Source organism: Peromyscus californicus, unplaced genomic scaffold (genome assembly GCF_007827085.1).
Source record: "Peromyscus californicus insignis strain IS unplaced genomic scaffold, ASM782708v3 Scaffold_6__1_contigs__length_162567912, whole genome shotgun sequence".
NCBI lineage: Eukaryota > Metazoa > Chordata > Mammalia > Rodentia > Cricetidae > Peromyscus > Peromyscus californicus.
This window is the reverse complement of record NW_026294584.1, coordinates 42,962,364-42,985,488: the sequence shown is the minus strand read 5'-3', so window position 1 is coordinate 42,985,488 and position 23,125 is coordinate 42,962,364. Positions and strand designations below refer to the sequence as shown.

At 45.6% G+C, this 23,125-nt stretch overlaps 1 protein-coding gene across 8 annotated transcripts in view; it reads right to left on the bottom strand.

The window, feature by feature from the left end:
• The window catches only part of Nrf1 (nuclear respiratory factor 1), a 116,791-nt gene extending 105,452 nt beyond the window's left edge, over positions 1–11,339 (bottom strand). For 4 of the 8 annotated variants that reach the window (XM_052722282.1, XM_052722284.1, XM_052722275.1 and 1 more), the window contains exon 1: positions 11,228–11,339. The gene's annotated coding sequence lies outside the window, so the exon portion shown is untranslated. Of the gene's footprint in view, positions 1–880; positions 1,383–11,227 lie in introns of those variants that run through there. The other 4 variants (XM_052722278.1, XM_052722276.1, XM_052722279.1 and 1 more) reach the window with 2 other exon arrangements.
• Between the last annotated feature and the right edge of the window lie 11,786 nt (positions 11,340–23,125).

Below are 23,125 nucleotides of genomic sequence, written 5' to 3'. Positions count from 1 at the left end.
CACTCATATACATAATAGTTTTGTGTGAGCATGTGGGCAGGAACATGCTCGGTAGAAGTGCCAGGCTCACAGATGCACACCCTAGCATTCAGCGTTCTTATGTGGGCCCTGGGAATTAAACATGGATCATTGGGCTTGCCTGTCAGATGTTTTACCATCCCAAGCCTGAAATTACGTATCTGGCCAGCTCCAGGTCTCCAAGACTGGCTGAACTCTGACAGGCAGTATTAGGGTTTCTGTCACTGAAGATGCTCAGAGAGAAAGGGACACATTACTTTTTGTTTTGTTTTTCAAGACAGGGTTTCTCTGTGTAGCCCTGGTTGTCCTGGAACTCACTTTGTAGACCAGCCTGGCTTTGAACTCCCAAAAGGTCTGTCAGCTTCTGCCTCCTGAGTGCTGGCATAAAAGGTGTCACCACACACTCTCATTTTGAGAGGTCACCCTGGCCAGCCTCAAAGTCTCGATCTTCTTGCCTCCCCGTGTGCTGAAATTACAGGCATGTGCCTCCCAGTGCAGCTCCGGATGTCTCTAACTTCCTTTTCCCCACAAACTGAGGATGAAGACAAATCCCATTTTGTAGCAGCCCTATTTCCTTGAACCTGAAGCACTGTTCCTTCTGCCCTAGCTCGCTGCTCTATCATTTCCCAAGAGTTTTATCCAAACTCCTTCATTTTCCAGCCTTTTCTTAACCATGCATGGCCATGAATGAAATTTTATAATAATTAATGTCTTGTAATCCTAACACCAAAAGATTTAGTAATTGAGTAGATGTTCATAGTGTATTTTCTGATTACCAACAGCACACACACACACACACACACACACACAAAGTAAATAACTACTATGCACAAGTTTCTGAGGAAGTAGATCTCCTCAATACCTCTGTCAGGTCCTTCAGGAAGGATCCAGAAGGCAGCATTGTCATTACAAGGTAACAATCCCTGGACGTTAAGTGGAAGAAAGGCAGAGTTAGATTTCACTGACATTACCGTAGCCCTGTGTAGGTCAAGACAAAAATACGCTTAGTGAAGGTATTTAGGCAGAACCTCACATAGCCCACAAGTCTCGACTCCCTGTACGCTCTGGTTGACCTTGAACTTCCGATCCCTACTAGAGCTACCACAGAATATAAAGACAAGATTGAGCTACCATGCCCAGCTTATATGGGTTTTAAACAAAAAATAAAGTTTTAAATATTTTTAAAGTTTGAAAGTAGGTGGATGCAATAAAGATATAAAATACTGGCCAGGCAGTAGTGGCTCACACCTTTAATCCCAGCACTTTGGGAGGCTGAGGAAGACAGTTTGAGACCACTGTGGTATACAAATTGAGGTCCAGGACAGCCAGGACTGTTACACAGAGAAATCCTGTCTTGAAAAAGAAGGAAAAAAAAGGAAGAAAAAAGGGAGGGAGGGAGGGAGGGAGGGAGGGAGGGAGGGAGGGAGGGAGGGAAGGAAAAGAAAAAAATTCAGGGAGCCGGGTACAGTGGTGCCTTTAATCCCAGCACTCTGGAGGCAGAGGTTCAAGGATCTGAGATCAAGGCCAGCCCAGTTCACAAAAAGAGTTCCAAGACATCCAGAACTACATAGAGAGATCCAATCTCAAAAAGAAAATATGCGGTGGCACACGCCTTTAATCCCAGCACTTGGGAAGCAGAGGCAGGTGAATCTTTGTGAGTTCAAGGCCAGACAGTCTACAAAGGGAGATCCAGGACAAACACCAAAACTACAGAGAAACCTTGTCTCGGAAAAAAAAAGAAAAAAAGTTCTAGGACAAAAATAAATTGGTGATATCAAATACACTGAAGATGGTCTAGGGCAGTATATACTGTATTATTCTCTACCAAATACAGTGATCTATGGACTGTGTGTACATGTACACCTAGGAAATGATCTAAAATCATATCTATTAAGCTGGTAAGATTGCTCAGTGCATAAAGTCTAAGGACTTGAGTTAAAACCTTGACACCCACATGATGGAGAGAACAGGCTTCTCCAGGTTGTCTTCTCTCTCCTCTCTCTCTCTCCTCTCTCTCTCTCTCTCTCCTCTCTCTCTCTCTCTCTCTCTCTCTCTCTCTCTCTCTCTCTCTCACACACACACACACACACACAAATAAATGTAATAATTTAAATAATATATTAAAGTGTTCTTTACATGATAGTTGTTTCTTTTACTTTTCTATAGTGAATTCATATTACATGTATGTTTACATTCAGTAAATATAGTTATTAACATAACAGACACAGGATTCATTTTAGAAGTAACTTTTATTCACAAGAAATTCTATAAAACCAAAAATTAAAGAAAGGCAAAATTCCAGCAGCCACACTATAGTTAGCTATAGATTAGGACCATTTCTTCCTTATATTCAGTACTCATGCCCACTGCAGGCTGAGATGCTGATTCAGTGATGGTGCACCTACTTAGCAAACCCTGCTGATTCTTCGATATGTGGGCTTTTTATATGGGAAATTGGTCACTAAAACTTTTATTTCATAACTACTTAATGATCAAAAGGGGGAAGGGAGGGAGGGGGAGGGAGACAGAGGGAGAGAGAGAGAGAGAGAGAGAGAGAGAGAGAGAGAAGGAGGGAGGGAGTGGGGCCTAAGGAACCGACAAAATACTTTCCTTCTATTTGGATCCTCGTAGATTAGTGCATACAATAGTCCACTTTAGAGCAACAAGTGAAACAGGCCAGGCACAGGACAGGACGACAAAACTCATGTGTCCTCACCCATTCGCAACAGGTCCAGAAGCAGAAGAGTTGGCGGAAGGAAAGCAGCAGTAAAAAGGATGCGCAGAGGCTGGCTAACAGGCACAAAACACAACTGCATTAAGCTCTCAGGTCTACAGAGTAGCACAGAGCCAGAATAGGGAGGAAAGAGGATTCTGAATATTTTCAACATAAATATGTTTGGTGCTGAATGTGCTAACTACTATGATTGGACTATTGTACACTACTTACTTTTAAGTCAATACAACTATAGCCCCAAATAAGTATAATTATGTGTCAAATTTTTAAAGTAATCAATACAAACTAACCACAAACTGTGTAACATAAACTTTCTCTGTTTAAAATTAGCCAAAACTTATCTATCCATCATTCCTGTATTTGCCAGTATTTCTGCAGGATAGCCTAAAAACAATGTCAACAGTATTAATTATTTGTGAGCATGGCAATCAAAAGTGTGAAGATCAGGGCTAAGGGTGTGGCTTACTGGTAGAAGACTTGTAGCAAGGATACATTCTGGGTTCAATTTCCCAGCACCACCAAATAAATAAATAAAATGAATGTACAGAGATTACCACACAGAAACTAAGAACCGATAAAAACTGTCTCCTAATCTAATTTCAAAGGCCAAAGATTTGAGTAAAAAACTGAAAAGTAACAATTATCTAAAATTTCAGAATGAACTACTCTGGGAACCAAGCAGATTTTTTGCATGGAATATCTATCTATCTATCTATCTATCTATCTATCTATCTATCTATCTATCTATCTATCTATCTATCTATTTTTGAGTCAGGGTCTCTCTATGTAGCCCTGGCTGTCCTAGAACTCACTATGCAGACCAGGCCATCAGAGAGATCCACCTGCCTCTGCCTCTCAAGTGCTGAGATTAAAGGCATCCATTACCACACCTAGCTTGGGATATTTATTTGTAAGTAATGTGTTAGCATTAAACTATCTTGAATATCAAAGTATTTCAAAGTATTTATTCTATAGCCATGTTTCAAAGACCCTAACAAAACAGAACAATAGTATTTTCACTTCATGACCACATAAATTAGGTAGGGAGAGCAAATATCTTGCGATATATCAATAAACTGAAACAATTGTATACTTTAGAAAATGTTAAGCTATAAGCAATTCTTGCTGGGTGGTGGTGGTGCACACTGGGGAGGCAGAGGCAGCAGGCGAATCTCTGTGAGTTCCAGACCAGTCTGATCTATAGAGTGAGTTCCAGGACAGACAAGGCTACACAGAGAAACCCTGTCTTGAAACCAATCAACCAATCAACCAAAATAAACAAACAAACAAACAAATAAATAAATAAGAGGAAGCAACTTTTTTTTTTTTGGTTTTTCAAGACAGGGTTTCTCTGTGTAGCTTTGCGCCTCTCCTGGAACTCACTTGGTAGCCCAGGCTGGCCTCGAACTCACAGAGATCCGCCTGGCTCTGCCTCCCGAGTGCTGGGATTAAAGGCGTGCGCCACCACCGCCCGGCCGAGGAAGCAATTTTTAACTTAAAAATTTTTTTCTGAACATAATCTACGAGCCAATTTGTTTTCTTTAAAGACACATTTTTCCTTTAAAACAGTAGTACTGACCCCTCCCAATGCCTACTGTATTCACTGTGTATGAACAGTCAGACACTAGCTTGAGTCCTGAAGAATAAAAACCCACAGTGACCAGGTAAACTTCTGCAACTGCCTTAGCTTTGCTCTGGCTCTCCTCCTGCCCTCCACTAAGTGTCCCCACTCCATCTCTAAGAAGTACCTCAGAGGGAAGCTCCTCACTTAGGAGACCCACTCAAAATCCCTCCCTGGAACTTATTTCGGCCAACTAGCCAACACAAGCATCACCGGATTTCATCATTAACATTACTGAAAAGGCCCTTGACTTTTGTGTGTCAAGAGCCCGTAAGAATCTCATAAAAGTGAGACTGGGCCCTTCTCAAAAATCTAATAGACACACACACACAATTTTGCCTGTAATTTCAAGAGTCTGAGTTACACAGTTACAATACATCCCTGAACTCCAGAACTAAAAACTTTATAGAATGTATTTATCGTACTATTATGATAAATCTTCAAAGCTCAAGATAAATTTGTGTTTTAAGAGATGCAGGGCAGCCGGGCAGTGGTGCACACCTTTAATCCCAATCCCAGCAATGGGGAGGCAGAGGCAGGTGGATCTCTGTGAGTTCGAGGCCAGCCTGGGCTACAGAGTGAGTTCCAGGAAAGGCACAAAGCTACACCGAGGAATGTTTTGAAAAAACCAAAGAGAGAGAGAGAGAGAGAGAGAGAGAGAGAGAGAGAGAGAGAGAGAGAGAGAGAGAGAGAGAGAGAGAGAGAGAGAGATTGATTCAGGGCAAACAATATATTACCTCCTAAAAATTTTAATTTCTTGAGTGGAGCAAGGGACATGCAGGTATCATGATGTGTACAAATGCACACAGGTCAGAGGAAAATTTGTAGGGTCAGCTCTCCTTCCTACATAGTCCCTATGTTAAAGGAATCATAATCACCCACTAATGAGACTAATCACTGCTAACAGTCCTTAACTCCTTAAATTCAATAGTCACGCAAATCACATAACCCCCAGCATTTGTCTCTTTTGACAGTACAATCCAAAAGCCTCAAACACCACTAATCCAAAGTGTGTATGTCAATCTTTAAAAAACAAACAAACAAACAGAGTGATTGCTAGGGATGTTGCTGAGTGGTACGATGCTTGCCTGACCGGTCCAAGGGCCTGGACTCAGCACCAATACAAAGTTAAAACCAGAACGCCCTCTCTGCTGAAGCCTCATTATGGCCCCCTGATGCCTACAGAAATCCATACTCTACTCTGGGAGTAGAGATTACCAACCTCCCAAACTCCCCCAATCAAATTTCCAAGTGGAAATTTCATCTTCTACACTCTTCAAGTACAAGTAAAATCTACTCGCTAGTTCTCAGGTCGCACTGCTGTTAGCCTCCCTCTAGCCTAATCCTTCTCAAACCTCTATTTAATACACATAAAATCTTCCCTAATTTCTGTTCTCCCTGTGTCATAGTCCCCCAAACAATTCCTTCCTCTTCCCACATCACTTTCTTTACCCCATTTTAGTTTCGACAAATTATAGAAGAGTTGAGCTCATCTTTCCCCTCCTGGCCCAAGGTTTGTGACTCTGGTACCTCAAATGGGCCTAAAACACAGACTGCCTGTAAATGTTCAACAATGGCAAAACTCTTAAGTGAGGACACTCTTAAGGAGTTTAATTCTCAATGGAGGGGATGCCTCTCTTTTAAACATAAAACAAGAATCAGCTCTGTTTCCTGCTTGCCATCTCTAGTCCAAGCTTAAACAGCTTTAAGCAATGTTTCACAGAGACGTTTCTTCACTTCCTCCTGCTCTTTGTAGGTTAGCTGCCAGCCTGACATTAACATTCAGGAGCAGCAGCAGCAGCACTCTCCTCAGTTCCAAAAAGCTTCCAACTGCCAACAGTAAAAGGCAGGCACTTTAAAAAATAGTCTTAACATATATGCATACAAAGCTCACTCTTCAAAAACATTCTGGAAAGGGTCCAGGGTAGTTTATCCAACAGGCACCACTTAAAAAGATCTCAAGATTATCAGCCAAACTGCACATCTGAAACCAAGGAGATCAGTTAGACTGGATTTAAAAAATAATTCCGGCCCAAGCCTGAACTACATTTACCTATACGCTAAGCAATACGATTCCCACAAGTAGCTGCAATCACCAAACAGTGACCCATACAAAGAACAGCTCCTGCAGCTTCTTTGAAAAAATATTTACACCCCTCCAAATCACAGTGATCATTCTAACCACACATGTGCACACCCGCAAATACACACCCTTAGTAGGTAAGGCTTAGGCTACCTCAAGAAATTATATGATACTGTGGTAAGAGGTGGAGTTTTAAGCACACTACTTGGTGCTAAGCAAAACAGACCATGTAGTCTGGGCTTCAGGAGACCCCTTCAGTCACGGTGATCTTCTGAGGGACCATGATGAGCGTACAATACAGTCTTGTCTTAAGGGAATCATGCAGCAGGTCAGCCACAATGTGTTTGAGTATCTCCAAAAAGTTACATTTTTGTTTTTTCTTCAGTTCAAAAGTGGTTTAATGTCATGTAAATGTGAACACATTAGGACAGTTTAGGCACAGGGACCACATAATGAAGCCTCTGATGTCTTGATAACTAAAGTAAATTGAGGAGAGGCTGAAACACATTAACCTGCTTCTGCTGTATGGGGGAGGGTTACAATCCAAGACTATAACTAATATATATATATATATATATATATATATATATATATATATATATTCCATTTGCTTTCTTTAAGCAGTTAAAAAGTCCCTTTCCAAGTTTTCACCATATCACAAATTCCTGTTGTTTTGAATGTTCCATATTCAAAACATTCCTGTTGCTCCAAGATTAAAAGTTTCCAAAGTTTAGTGTAGTTGTGGTCTGAAAATGCCTGTAATTGGTTTGTTTCAATTCCTTTTACTACTTCTCTTTCAACCTCCTCTTCTCCTTTGAATAAGGATGGGTAAGTATTACTCAATGGCTAGGATGTAGCTCAAATATTGAAAGTGCTTGCCTACCATGCAAGAAAGCACACACCTTTAATCCCAGCATTAGAAGGTGGTGGCAGAAGGATTAAAAGTTCAATGTCAACCCTAGCTAAACAGCAAGTTCTAGGCCAGCCAAGGATACACAAATTCCAAATTCTTATCTTTAAAAAAAAAACAAAAAACAAAAAACCCAGGCTGGAGATGGCTCAGTGGTTAAGAGTACGGCCTGCTCTTTCAGAGGACCACAGCACTCTAGCTGGGTAGGTCACTACCACCTGTAACTTCAGCTCCAGGGGATGATGCCCTCTTTTGGACTCCACAGGCACTTGAACTAACGTGTACATCCTCATATATAAACACAGAATACATCAAACACACAGACACATACTAAAAAATTAAAACAGGGGTCTGAAGAGGTGACTCAGCAGTCTGTACTGAGTATGTACTGCTCTTCCAGGGACCCAAGTCTGGTTCCCAGTACCGAACGCCAGCTCACAACTACCTGCAACTCCAGCTCCGGGATGTGATACCCTCTTCTAGCCTCCTCCAGCACCAGGCCTGCAAGCAGTGCAGACATACACAGACCAAACACTCACACGTATAAAAAGATTTAAGAAAAAAAAAAAATTTAAGAAAGTAAGAAACCATGATACGTAATATACAAGCCACAAAAAAACCACTACACTTGGTCTAAACAATTTTTAGGGGGGCTAGAGATTGAACCCAATGCCCTGCTCCAGTTAAGCACTCGCTCTACCAGTGATCTATACCACCAGGCCCCAAACAACATATTCTAAAAGAAACACAAATGTGCCTTTTTAACTGCTATTTTACTAAGGGATGGTGGAAAAGTTGTATTTGGTAAGCTTGGGCTGAAAAAATGCTCTTACAGTTTAATGAAAACATGAAAGTACAAACAACTAACATTCTATAACAGAACATTTCCTTAAATGCCTTTCACAAGACTACAGATTGGTGTTTATGAGATTGATTTTCAAATTATATATGTGTGTGTATAATATGAACACCATACACAGTCCCAGAGTAAGTGAGTAAAAGATCTTATTTTCTGGAGAGATGGGACATCTCAGCAGCACACAGAGTCCCCCTCGGTCTCCAACTGAGTAGATGAGCAAGTGTGTTTCAGCACGGTGCACTCACTGCACTTGTTCAGGACCTGACAGACTTGACAGGTTAACTTTCTGGAGACTGTCCTTTCTAAAGACTGACGATAAGTTTCTCTCTCCCCAACCCAAACAAAAATAAGTCAACATGACTTTCTATGCTGATTTTTTTGTACTGAAACAAAATCCAACTTCAATCATTGTTGTTCATCATCACTATTATTCCAACAAACATTTACAGAATGTCTTATTGCAAAAAAAAAAAAAAAGATATAAAAATGTCAGCTGGGCATGGTGGTGCATGCCTTTAACCCTAGCACTGGTGAGATAGAAGCAGGCAGATCCTTTGAGGCCAGCCTGATCTCTACAGCAGGTTCCAGGACAACCAAGATACATAGTAACATATATATATATATATATATATTACACACACACACACACACACACACACACACACACACACACACACACAATTCTAAACCAAAAGAACCTTAATTTTCCCTTAAAAGTCACCTGCCCGAAGTTGTTTCACATAAAAAGCTTTGTCTAGACAACCCAGAGTCTGGTCAAACCTATAGATTACCAGCAATAACAACTTATGCCCTTAAATCATGCAACGATTTAAATGGCCTTCAACTCCCTAACTAAATTAGCAACGGGTGTGTAATTATGCCTTAAAAAAAAAAAAAAAGCCACAACCTTGGTTTCCACTGAAATATATAGGAATGTTGAGGGAAACCTGAAATCCCTTCTATAATCCTGTAGTTTCCCTTAACAGTATTTTTGTGAAAACACCTAGCTTCAGTTGGCTAATTGTGGCTAAATGAGACTATGAACCACTCACTACTAGGCAAAAAGTCATTTTCCCTTCTGTATGTTGAGTTTGAGATAACGGAAATCAAGAGACTTTAAATAAGGTGGGCTAAAAGACTCTTAATCTGATTATTGTTTTATTTTTGTTTGGGTCAGGTACCCAACTGAAAGCAAGTCTAACTCCTATCAGGAAAACGGGGGGGGGGGGGGGGGGGGGGGGGGGACACGACGACAGGACTAAATAAGGCTGCCAGTGTAGGTCAGCAGCAACTGTTTTTTTGCACGTCCAATGCCATGGGTTAGATCCCACAGAACAGCCCCCCCAAAAAAGAGGAAGAAAAAATAAAGAAGCCCTCTGACACCCCCAAAAAATCTGCACACAATTCAGCACCCAAATTAAAAGTAAATACACATGATGACTATATATTTCCTTTCGTGCTCATAACTAACCGTATTTTTACTACCTTATAGGGTAACTTGTCAAGAACTTTCAAACAATGTTAGGGAGTCGGGACACAACTGAATGAAAAAACCCAAACCAACACACCTATAAAAAAGCATCTCTAATGTTACCCTCTTCTCTTTCCTTGAGTGAGGAACAATCCAACAACTTACTGTTCAAGACCAAAGGAAAAAGAATTTAAGAGGGAAAAGGACCACTCCCCCCAGGACAAAAGCTGTACCCATTCTCCTACAGAGCACTGTCCCAACTGACAGGTTCACTCCCACTAACTTTCACCCAATAAACATCGTTTAAACACTCAGTAAAATGTGAATTTTGCTCTGCCTACTGAAAGAATTCGGCCCAACCGATACCAACTCTAACGTAAACAATTAGTACACGATATTTTAATGGCTGGGAAGATGGGACGAACTGTTAACAGCTCCTCCAACTGGTCGGAGCAGATATCCTTTGAAGCCCTAACAACACTAAGTATTTGAACAATTTCAAGTTCCGGTGGGCAGTCAGGTGCACCGTACCACGTTTGGGACCAGCAGCAATGACAACAGGTGAGAGACGCAATGGACATCACTACAAAACATGCAATGGCAAAGCCCTGAATCCACGAAAGCCTGGGATGTGGGACAGTACCGAGCACAAGACCACCCCAGACCCCGTTTTAAAGGAGGCGAAGGTTCGGTTCTGAGGGGTGCGCCACCTCCCCCCTCCCCGACCCCAGAGACCACCACGCCAGGCCCGGGGAGAACCCAGACCCCTCGGTGGGCATCTCCGCCGGAGAGGAAAAACACAATGTCGCTCCTTATTCCTGCGTACAAAAGGACTTTGCGCCCTCCTCCTCGAACTGCCGCCTAGGCGCCTCATCGCAACTTGCAAGAAGGTGGGCAGCGCGCCATATTCAGCGCCCCCCGGTCCACCTGGGTAACCAAGCCCACGCCACCCCGGCGGGAGGGAAGCTTCGGAGGTCGCCCGGCCGAGCCACCAGCCTCCTCTCCCGCCAGAGACAGCCGCTCCCGCGCCCCGCCCGGCCGTGCCGCGCTGCCGGCGGACGAGACCCGGGAAGAGCCGAGGGGGCGAGCGCCGAGCCGCCGCTCCGGTCCCGCGCAGCCCACCCACCTCCCGCTCCCGGGCCCGGCGCGCTCTCCCGGGCCGCCCGCTCCCGAGCCCGTGGGGGAAGGCCAGGCCCGGGGTTCCACGGCGCGGAGAAGGCCGCGGCCCGGAGAACCCGAGGCGGCAGGGGAGGCCGGAACCCTGGGGCTCTCGGGAGGGCAGCCGCCTCCCTCTCGAGCCCGCCAGGACGCCTGGGGCCTAGTGCGGCCTGCGCATCCTCGGGGTGGCGGTTTGGCTGGGCCGGGCCCGGGCCCCCCGCCCCAGGCAGGCCGAATCCGGCGGGGGCCCAGGCCCCGAGCCGGGGGCGGCAGGGTGCCGGCTGCGGGGCGGGCCGGCCGGCCGGCGGGCGGGCGGCGTGTTGCGGCTGCGCCGGGGCTGAAATAGCTGGAGATTGCGCGGTAGGGCACTCACCTCAGAGCGGCTGCGCTACCGTGGGCCTGCGCCGTGGAGACTGCGACCGCGCCGGCTCCTCGCAGCCTCCTGCCACCAGCGGCAATGGCGAGCGCTGCCGCCTCTGCCGCCGCCGCCGCCGCCGAGGAGGGGGAGGGGAGGGAGGAGGCACGCACGCGACGCACGGCTCAGCTTCCCCGCCCGGAGACCGCCATGATGGCGATCCCACCGCGGCTCCGGCGGCCCCGGGGAGGGGGCTTTCGGCGGTGCCCTCGCAGCCCCCGGGCCGGCCCGGGCGGCCTCTCGTGCCGCTGTGCAGCGTTAGCTGGGGCCGGGACCAGGAGGGCAACTGGATGAGCAAACCGTGGACGCGGCGGCCGAGTGGCTCCTGCGGCCCAAAATGGTTGCTAACCCGAAGGGGACCTCCGCTCAGTCCCCGGCGCGGGGAACTGGGACCTCCGCTCCAAAGGGGCTCCCCCACATTTTTTTTTTCCTCCGTGCGGCCTGGGTCGCAGCCTCGACCCCTCTCTGAAAGGACATTTGCTTCCCTATTTCAAAGCCCTCACCAGACCTTGCAGCGACAAAGTTTAGTACAAAGCAATATGGTAATTTGTCCTCTCGTTATTAGATGAGCATTTCTAAGGGGTCCTTTCGGTACTGGGTGGTGTTGTGGGTGCTCCGAAGTGCACCTGTTAGCAAACCAAGGCCCTATTTAAGAAAAGTAAAAAATTAAGTTCTTGCCCTTGCATTCTTGGAGCTTACATGAAGCATTAGGGGCTCCTAGTTGCACGCCTAACAAATGAGGCGTAGACAAGCGGGAAGTAATTGAGGTTGGAGACATGAGGGGTAGTTTGGGTTGGTTTTGTTAGTATTCAGGCATCAGAATCACCGATTCTGAGCTCCAACTGAAACCTAGAATTTTAGCGTGTTGCCCCGAGAACGTACATTTTTAATACTTCCTGGAAAGTTTGATGCACCCTAGATAATTATGAAATACCCCAGAGGGTGTCAGAAAACAGCTTAACAAATAAGGAAGCATTAATTTTTACTAACATGTTTTCTTCAAAACTTGAATGCCGCCGGGCAGTGGGGGCCCATGCCTTTGATCCCAGCACTGGAGAGGCAGAGCCAGGTAGATCTTTGTGAGTTCAAGGCCAGCCTGGTCTACAGAGCGAGATCCAGGACAGGCTCCAAAGCTACACAGAGAAACCCTGTCTCGAAAAAACAAAAACAAACAAAAAAACTTGAATGTCTTTTTTCCTTAATGTTTTCTAAAACGGTGTTGAGGATACCACCCATCGCTGTAGGAACAATCTGTACTCCTCCTTTGCCTCAACCTTATATACTCAGTGCAATCTTCTTTATTTTTGAGACAGGGTCTCAACTATGTAGCCCTGGATGGCCTGAAACTCGATATAAAGACCAGGCTGACCTCCAAGTCAGAGATTTTGCCTGTGTCGCCCAGGTGCCAGAATTAAAGGCATGTTGTCCCCTGTGCCTGGCTATCCAGAGAAATCTTTCAAGCTGTTGTTGCCTGTCATTTCTTACCGTGGCTGAGGCTGCTTTCTTATGGAGATGCTGCACTTAGACACCTCTTGGTCTCCCTGCCACTAGACTTGCCCCCTCTAGTCCATTCTGCACACTTCAACTTGAGCGGCTTTTTGTTTTGTTTTGTTTTTAAAGCAAATCATGTTAGTTCCCTGCTTGCGATGTTTAATTAGATCCCATTACTCCTAGGCTAATGTCTAACATTCTTGAAGGTGGCTTTGAGGACTTTGATGACCTCACCAGTGGTGCCATCTCTGACCTCATCTGCCACATCTCTCTCAGACTGTAGAAGAACTGGGAAGCCTTGGTCATGTAAATCTAGGAATTCTGACATTTTGCAACTTCTGCAAACACTGCTCCTTTTGCTCAGAACTTAAAAATTCATCAAAATAACTTGTTACTCTTTTAGTCTCAACATTTCTTTCTTCCCTCATTCCCCAAGGCTGGGTGCTTCGCCCTTTCCTCATCACACCCAGGACTTCCCACCTACATCTACATTATCTCCCTTCTCTGTTTATTTATACTGGACCTCAAGTAGCCCAGGCTAGCCTTCATCATGTAGCTGAAGATGACCTTCAACCCCTAAGCCTTCTGCCCCCACCAAGTGCTGGAATTACAGGCCTGTGCTACCATGTCTGGTTAATGTGTGCTGGGGATCGAACCCAGGACTCCATGCACAGGAGGCAAGAGCTCTTAGCAACTGAGCAATATTCCCCAGCCCATACATTATTCCCCTTCTCATTTCATTCTCAGATGCAGCCCATTAGATAAGTACTACTATGTTCCCATTTGACAGATGAAGAAACCAGAACATGTAGATGTTATTTGCCCCAAATCAGATGGTAAGAGATGGAACCAGTCCTGAGCCTGACCTCAGAGCTGCACTCTTAATCATCACCAAAGCTTTTAGATGGCAACTAACACCCACTCACAAAGCACAAGAGAAATTTAGTGGGCCATGACCAACATTCTATAAACAAAAGAGATAATATCAGAAGGCATTAACTTAGGCTTTTGTGAAACTTGACAGATTTTTCTACTATAAATTTTCTAATTTTACAAATATTAAAATACCAATTACACAATATTTATTACTAAGGCTTATATGACGGGATGAATGCTATATATGGGTTTGACTTTCTCATGATCTGTACATTCCTAAAATTTAATGACATTCAGCATCCCAAACAAATTGAAATTATTGCCCCCAAGCCAACCTGGCTGACCTTTGCAAGAGAATGTCTTGGCTGCCTCTTGGCCAGATATTTTTGGTTAAGATATATCAGACCGTTCTGTCACCACAGTGAACACACCAAGTCCTTTGTATGCAAATCCTGTGTCAACAGGTTCTCAGTTCTGCCCTTCACATCCAGTTCTGGTTCCTCTTGCCTTCTTCCTGAGCTTATTGATTGGGTTATCAATGAACTTCTGGAAGCCGCCACCCAGACACCTTACCTGCCTGATCAGATCTGCTGACCTCATTGATGACTTAGTGTGGCATCCTTTTCTAGCCTCACTATGGAAGGAGAGAACCTACTCCCCAAAGCTGCCTTCTGACCTTTCGTGTGCCTCTCGTGCTGTGCACAAACAATCATTTCTGTTAAGGTAGATGATCCTCATGGCCTCTTTGAGACTAATGCTTAACTTCGTTTAACAGACGGCTTTTGACCACGTCGAGCCAGGGCTAAGACGTTAACAGTGCATCTTCACTGGGGATCAAACTCTGAGACGTCTCATTACTCCTCTCCAAGTAGAGGCAGATTGTGAGCAAGTTTTACTTCCCTGTCCTCAAATACACGTCCCCAAAACAGAAAGAAAATCTTGCTCAACTTGGGAGACTGAAGTAAGATCCATCCTCCTGGGTAGAACATTTCGGAGATTAAAAGTCAGCCTTCCTCCTGTTACTTAGCACAGCCTGAGAGGCGACAAGGGCTGCCTTGGCATTTGAAGAGGCAGTCCAGTGGGGTCATGCAGCACATGCACACCTACATGGTCACCAAATCCTAGGGCTACACAGGTTTGGACACCTCCAGTCGTGGACAGAGGCTACAAGTTACAATTCTGTCAAAACCAGTTTCTCTGTTTGGTGTGACTCTAACTTGCTAAGAAGTAAATTTTAAGACTCTGTCTGATGGGGCTGGAGAGATGGCTCAGAGGTTAAGAGCACTGCTGTTCTTCCAAAGGTCCTGAGTTCAATTCCCAGCAACCACATGGTGGCTCACAACCATCTGTAATGAGATCTGGTGCCCTCTTCTGGCCTGAAGGGATACATGCAAGCAGAACACTGCATATATAATAAATAAATAAATCTTAAAAAAAAAAAATACTCCGTCTGACAAAGGATGAAGTGCTGACCCAGATAATTCAGCCCAAGTACTGACATGGGGAATGTTAGTGAAGATCAAATGCTTGGACTGGAAGGATCTGCCATCGAAGCTCTCTGTCCAGCAAGAGAGAACGGTAGAAACACAGTGGCTACACAAAACGACTTGGCTTGTAAGCTGTGGGGAGACAGGCATGGGGGAGCTCCAGGAGAACCCACAGGAAGACACTGCATCAGCTTGCCAACCATGGAGGCTTTTTTTCTAGAGGGGTGGGGGTGCCCAGCTATGTCTAGAAAGACAAACACGAGTTAACCCTGAGAAGGCAGCTGAGTTAGGGTTACTATTGCTGATAAATCACCATGACCAAAACTTGGGGGGAAAGGGTATATTTCAGCTTATATTTCTACATCACAGTGTATCTTTGAAAGAAGTCAGGGCAGGAACTCAAACAGGCCAGAAATCTGGAGGCAGGAACCGATGCAGACGCCAAGGAGGAGTGCTGATTACCTGCTTGCTCCCCCAGCTTGTTCCGCCTGCTTTCTCCTAGCACTCTGAGACCACCTGAACCTTAGTAAGTCCCCAGACCTTAGCACAACTGACTCCATGATGGAAGTGCCAGTCAGGCCATCAAACTCAGCATGTAGACAGCACCACCTGCCAAACAAAAACAAAGACATAATAATACAATACTAATAATAATTGTAATAAATAATACAATATAGTTCTGGGAAAGTCTCTACATGTGCTAACCTTGATTTTTGGCTTCTGTAGTTCCACTTCTGGCTAACTGGTCTTGTTAACTGAAATATGTCAACCCAGAACATGGTTTTTGTGCTTAAAATCTCACACTGAGAAAGGCTCAACACTATACTGGGATCCCAAACATCCAGTGTAGTCACACGTCAGCTAATAAAGACTTTCTATTGGCAAAAAAAAAAATAAAAAGAAGAAGTAAACTTTAAGACTCCTATTCAAGGGGGCTGGAGAGATGGCTCAGTGGTTAAAAGCACTGGCTGCTCTTCCAGAGGACCCCGGTTCAATTCCCAGCACTCACATGGCGGCTCACAACTGTCTGTAGCTCCAGTTCCAGGGGATCTGACACCCTCACCCAGACATACATGCAAGCAAAACATCAATGAACACAAAAAGAAAAGATAAATGAAATAAAAATTATCTTTAAAAAGCACACGCTTTAATCCCAGCAGCACTGAGGCATGGATTTATGAGTTTGAGGCCAGTGTGGTCTACATAGGGGGCTACACGGAGAAATGCTGTCTTGAAAAACTAAACAAAGACCCCTGTTTGGGCATTGATGGGATGGGGATGGGGGGTTAGACAGAAATGACCAGAGTCTATTCTACATTGCGCCTTGGGTGGCAAGTGTCCAGTTTAGCATTAAGTTTTCTTTTGTTTGGTTGTATCATTCTTCCCAGGGACTTCCCGGAGTAGAGATGGCTGGTCAGCATGGGTTAATAACATAGGTGCCCAAGAAAGACTTTTCATACTGTCTTCCTGTCAGCCACTGAAAGATGCTCTGAGATTCCTCACTGGTGGGAACTGGGATGGAGCTAGCTTTCAGAAACAAAAAGGAAAGGCCCAGTGCAAACAAAGGAAAACCAGTACCCCCAGTACTGCTTGGTAACTGATGGGACCGCTGAATGGCTCAGAGGGCAGAGGGCGGAGGGCGGAGGGCAGAGGTGAGTCAAGGTTTTCAGGACTGAAAATGTCCTCGACTCTTGCCTGAAGGGATATGATAGAGGGTATGTCTGGTTTCAAACAGATTGAATGATGGCTGGCAATAGAGAAGCCTGCTGAGTCAGGAAGATTGCCCTGGCCCTGCCAGCAGCTTGGAGTAGAACTGGGAAAGATAATGGAGCAAGAAGTGGAAGGAAGATTTTGAGGGAGGCTGAGAGGTTCCATCTTGGAGGCAGGGTCTATTTCCGTGTGGTGGAGTTGTTTTCCAATACCCATAATACTTAGCTAATGGTTTTGAAGAATTGTCCCTTTTAAAATGAGATCATAGTGTGGCGGTGGTGGCGCACGCCTTTGATCCCAGCACTGGGGAGGCAGAGGCAGTTAGATCTCTGTGAGTTCAAGGCCAGCCTGGTCTACAAAGGAGTTCCAGGACAGCCAGGGCTACACAATAGAAACCCTATCTAGAAAAAAAAATGAGATCATTCCATCAATTTATTCAACAAACACCCCGTAACAGTCACCTTTAGGCATGACTCACCAGCTTACCTGTTTGCCTTCTCTGCAAACTGTCCTCATTCATGGAATGCCCTACTGATCTTCCCTACATTATAAAACCTCCCTCTCCTTGGCTCCTGTTCCTGGTAGTCACCTGGTCAGAACTGGGTCAAGATGTGTTTTCTGTCCCAGGACTTTAGAATGTTTGGCTGAGACACAGAGACTAGAACCTGGGAGCTGAATCACCTTCTTGATGAAGCTGTGGGGATGAGGTCATGAACACTATCAAGGTCCCCAAGACCATCCTGGTCCTTCCTTCCTTGCCTTCTGGTCACAGGCGACTGGTCCAAAAGCAGGTTCCTGGCTCAAAGTGGCTCAAAGTGGCCCATCCGACCCTTCCATGGAGATTTTGAAACTGAAATTGAAAAAGCTCAAGCAGTCTCTCTCCCTCTGCCTCACTCTCTCTCCCTTCTCTCCCTCCCTCCCTCCCTTCCTCCCTCCCTCCCTCCCTTTCTCTGTTTCTATACTTTAGCTACATCTTAGATGGCCTGGGAGCTGCAGTCAGAGGCCATTTTCTACCCAAATAACTGAGAAACAGGAAGTCTGTCAGTATCAAGAGTGAGGCAAATTCACAGGGAGGGAGGGGAAGGGAGGGCTCCCTGGTGTGTTGGTTAAGTGTCATTGTCAACTTGACTGGACTTTAGAATCTGTAGGAGACACCTTTCTAGGCATGTTTGTGGGGGTGTCTCCAGAGAGGTTCCCCGGGTGAAGACTGACCCGGCCTGAAGGTTGACAGCACCATCCCATGGGCTAGGTGCTTGGACCAAATAAAACGGAGAAAATGAGCCAACACCAGCATTTTTCTGTCTGCTTCCTGACTTCAGATGCGATGTGATGGGCCTGGCGTGATGGATTGCACCCTCAAAGTCAGCCTTTGCTCCTCAAGTATTGGTCACAATGATGAGCAAAACAGCCAATGCACCCGAGGCTCCCGCTGTCCTCTTCCTAAGCTGTAGGACCCCCGCCTGTGGGCTTCTGGGTAGCCCCTAATAATTCCCCTTTTGCTGAAAGCACTGGAATAGGGTTTCTGATGGGCAGGCACTTCCAATGTAGTTCTAGCTACTCACATCTGCTGGGCAATGTACCGGGAGAGGCATTAAGGAGCCCAAAAGAGCCCAAAAGAGCCAGGGGGTGGTGCCTCTGTGAGGGAGCGTAGAGCAGAGGGCAACAGAACTACCTTGTGTTCCAACAGTCATGGCCGAGATAGGATCAGAACACACTCTGGAGATGTGCCAAGCAAGCTCTTGGGGCTTAGAGAGGCCTGGGGCAAAGCTGGGGCTGGGGAGACGCAGGCAAGGCATAGAGGACACAAAGTCATTTGGAAGATTCATTTTTATTATTTTTAATTATGTATGTGTTTGTATGTGGGCATGTGCAAGTAAATACAAGTATCTGAGGAGGCCAGAGGGGTCAGATCCTTTGCAGCTGGAATTCTAGATGATTGTGAACCACCTGACATGGGTGCTGGGAAACAAACTAGGGTCATCTGGAAGAGCAGCAAGTGCTCTTAAGTGCTGAACCATCTCTCCATTCCAGATGGCACAAACTTAAGGAGCCACCTGCTCTCAGGGGTTGTGGAACTCACTATGTAGACCAGGCTGGCCTCAAACTCACAGAGATTCACCTGCCTCTGCCTCCTGAGTGCTGCCGGGATTAAAGGTGTACACCACTATGCCTTGCAAAAGCGGTTCTGAGTGCAGACCCAATCTGAGGGTGAGCATCTTCCACAGTTTTATACACTGGGTGGCTTGCTAGGCTCACTGTGCCCGAGCTTCTCATAGTGGGGTTTGGGAGGACTTCACAGGAAAGTTAGCAATCAGCTAGGAGGTAGTGGCGGACACCTTGAATCCCAGCATTTAGGAGGCAGAGGAAGGAGGATCTCAATGAGTCCAGCCTGGTCTACAGACTGAGTTTCAGGACAGCCAGGACTACACAGAGAAACCCTGTCCCCAAACCTGCCCCCACCCCCAAAAGAAAGTAAGTTAGCAATCTGAGCTGAACCTGGGAGGGGAAATACTTGGACTTGCGTACCTCAAGTAGTAAAGTTCCAACTCTCAGGCAAGGATCCTCCCGGATCCTCAGACTCCAGTGTGACATAAGTATCCGAGGCGGGAAGGAGGAAGCAAGAATAAGAAGAAAGAACAGTTTCTATGTGCAGGCGTGTTGCTAAATCCCTTCCCAGGGCCAAGATGTGAGCAGAGTCTACTCCTCCTCCTCCTCCCAAATCCTAGCAACAAACGCAAGCACAATTCCACCAAAGCCTTGGTGAGCACATGAGTTTATTGGGCTTTCTTACAGAGCATAGGTGAGGGGTGACCTATAAGGGTGTGGGTGTCCCTCTCCTAAAAGGCCAGGAAGCCTTTAGCCAGCGGGGATAGGGCTTTCCCATAGTCACAGCTAGGTAAATGGAGCCCCCCACCCCCAGTCTTCCCTGACCTAGATCCTGCAGTTGCTCCCTACAGCCACATGGAATTAAGGCGGAGTTGCAAACATAGGTGGTAGTGAGCTACTGAACACTAAGATGAGGGTCTTATAACTCTCCCCACCCCTCCAGGAGGGGATGAAAATAGTCAAGCTCAGCTGGGATGACCCTTCTGCAAGGGAGGGCGCAGCTGACCTCAAGATGGTAGCTGCATGCCTTGGAGGACAGTCATGTACAAGGCAATAAGAGAAACGTGATGATGATTCAGGTTGGGGATGGAGGTTTTGAGAGAGGGTCTTACTATATGGCTCTGGCTATCCTGGAACTCACTATGTTATGTAGACCAGGCTGGCCTCAAACTCACAGAGATTCACCTGCCTCTGCCTCCTGAGTGCTGCCGGGATTTAAGGTGTGCACCACTACGCCTTGCAAAAGCGGTGATTATTAAACTAGGAAATGATGCAGTGAGAACAGAACCCTGGATGAACCAAACAGAACAGCACGGACCTAAGGAGCTGCTGAGGTCAGGGCAGACAGGAGGCCATTGTGCCAATCCAGGCAAATGGGAGAAAGTCTCAACTAATTAGCACTGAGAACAGAAACGTCGTAAGAAAAACAATATACAATTAGTATAATCTGGCATTTGATTGGGGGACAAGAAAGTAAAAAAATAATCAGGAATGAAGTTAAAAACTATAAGCTACAACAAAGGATGGGAAAATATTCAATAAATTATGTCAAGATATATATGTGAAAAATATAAGGGGTGTATAGGATTTTTTAGGGAAGCTCTTTAAGTGCACAGGATTTCTGATGGCAAGCATGCAGAATTCTAATTGCTTCAATCTGCTGGATGCGATGCTCTGGGTAAGGCACTGAGGAGATGACCAAGGCTAGGATGGTGTCATGGCAACAGAGGTCAGAGATCTGTGTGTACCGTAGGTTATCGCTTATACATCTGGTTTTTGTTTGTTTGGTTGGTTGATTGATTTTTGTTTTTTGAGACAAGGCTTCTCTGTGTAGCCCTGGCCATCCTGGATCTCGCTCTGTAGACCAAGCCAGCCTCTAACTCAGAGATTCACCTGCCTCTGCCTCCCTAGTACTGGGATTAAGAACATTCGCCAACACTTACGGGCGTGTACATCTGATTTTTTAAAGGGGAAGGATAATAAGTAAATTAACAAACATAGATTCTCATATTTGCAATACATATACAGTTGTACACTGCATAATATTGTTTTAGTCAATTAAAAAAAAACACATATACACTAGTAGTCCCACAAGATTATATGGTTTATGGGTACAGAGGTGTATCCTATAATATGAGCATTCCTGCTCAGGGAGGAGGATTATGGTGAGTTTGAGGCCAACCAAGGCTACCTAGGAAGACTCTGTCTCAAAAAAACAAGTTATTAGGTATAATTAAGATATGCTAATAAACATGTAATCTCATCACTTGAGAAATAGAGGCAGGAAGATCAGGAGTTCAAAGTCATCCTCAACTGAGTTCAAGACCAACCTAGACTACCAGGAGACCGAACCTCAATATATAAAAGTAAATTAATTAATTAATAAATAATAAAAAAGAGGCGGGGTGGTGGTAGTGCACACCTTTAATCCCAACACTCAAGAGGCAGGAAGATCTCTGTGAATTCGAGGCCAGCCTGGTCTACACACTGAGTTCCAGGACACCCTGGGCCACACAGAGAAATCCTGCCTCAAAAAACCTAAATAAATCATAAATAAATAAGAGTCAAGTGTTGAGTGTTAGAAGCAGGTGAATCTCTATGAGTTTAAGGCCATCCTGGTCTACATAGTAAGTTCCAGGCTAGTCAAGGCTACCGTGAGAATTTGTCTCAAAAAAAAAAAAAAGTTTTTACATCTTACTGATGCTGTGCCGTGGTGGTTCATGTTACAAATGTCTATCATGTTTCCACAACCATGAAGTCACTAATGATGGGTTTCTTTTGTTTTGTTTGTTTTTTGAGACAAGGTTTCTCTGTGTAGCCCTGGCTCTCCTGGAACTCGCTCTGTAGACCAGTCTGGTCTGGACTCACAGACATCTTCCTGCCTGTGCCTCCCTAGTGGTAGGATTACAGTCATGCCTGGCTTAGAACATGTCCATCATTAAAAGTAACTATATGTCCCCAAAGATATGTACACAAAACTCATGATAATAACGGCCTATTAAGATAGAAAATTGAGGGTTTGGAGAGATGGTTCAGTGGTTAGGAGCACTGGCTGCTCTTCCAGAGGACCCAGGTTCAATTCCCAGCAACCATAAGGTAGCTCATAACTGTCTGTGACTCCAGTTCCAGGGAATCTGACATCCTCACGCAGACATATGCAGGGAAAACACCAATGAACATAAAATAAAAATTACTTTTTAAAAAAGGATAGAAAATTGGTATCTGGAGGCCATTGGTTGGGAGAGGGTTTTTCAGTTTGTCATTTGAATATTTGGGTCTCTGAAGCATTTGGATACATTACATAGCAAAAACAAGTCCTGAAAGTTACTGAAACATTACTAGCACCCAATCCCATTAGTCAGTGGGCGACCAAGGCTGAGTTGCAAACACAGGCGATTTGGAGACAGGGTTTCTCCGTGTAGTCCTGGCTATCCTTATACACTGGGTGGCTTGCTGGGGTCGCTGGGCCCGAGCTTCTCATAGTGATGTTTGGGAAGACTTCATAAGAAAGTTAGCAATCAGCTAGGAGGTGGTGGCAGACACCTTGGATCCCAGCATTTAGGAGGCAGAGGCAGGAGGATCTCAGTGAGTCCGTATCAGCAGAAATGAAGAGTTCAGTGCATTGGACTGAGCCGGAGATGGCAGCTATCTGCCGCCATGTGGAGACGGCCAGCATGCATCATGGGACTTGGAGACACTCTTGAAGGCCCTAGGCCAGAACCGTTTGTAAAATGATGGGAGCAGAGCAGTGTGAAGAAGCAGCAAAAACGACCCCGGACGGACCAAAACCGCGCACGCACCGGTTCATCCCCTGGTTCAGTGCGGACGTCCCCTGCTGCCGCCGTGCCCCAAAGAAAGGCTGAAGGGGATACTAAAGGAGAGAAAGCCAAGGGGAAGGACGAGCCACAGAGAAGATCTGCAGGGTTGTCTGCTAAACCTGCTCCTCCAAAGCCAGAGCCCAAGCCTAAAAAGGCCCCTGCAAAGAAGGGGGAGAAGGTCCCCAAGGGGAAGAAGGGGAAGACGATGCTGGTGAGGATGCGGATAATCCTGCAGAAAACGGAGACGCCAAAACAGAGCAGGCACAGAAAGCTGAAGGTGCTGGAGACGCCAAGGGAGATGTGTGCATTTTGATAACTGTGTACTTCTGGTGACCTCACAGTTTGAAATACTATTTTTATCAAGTTTT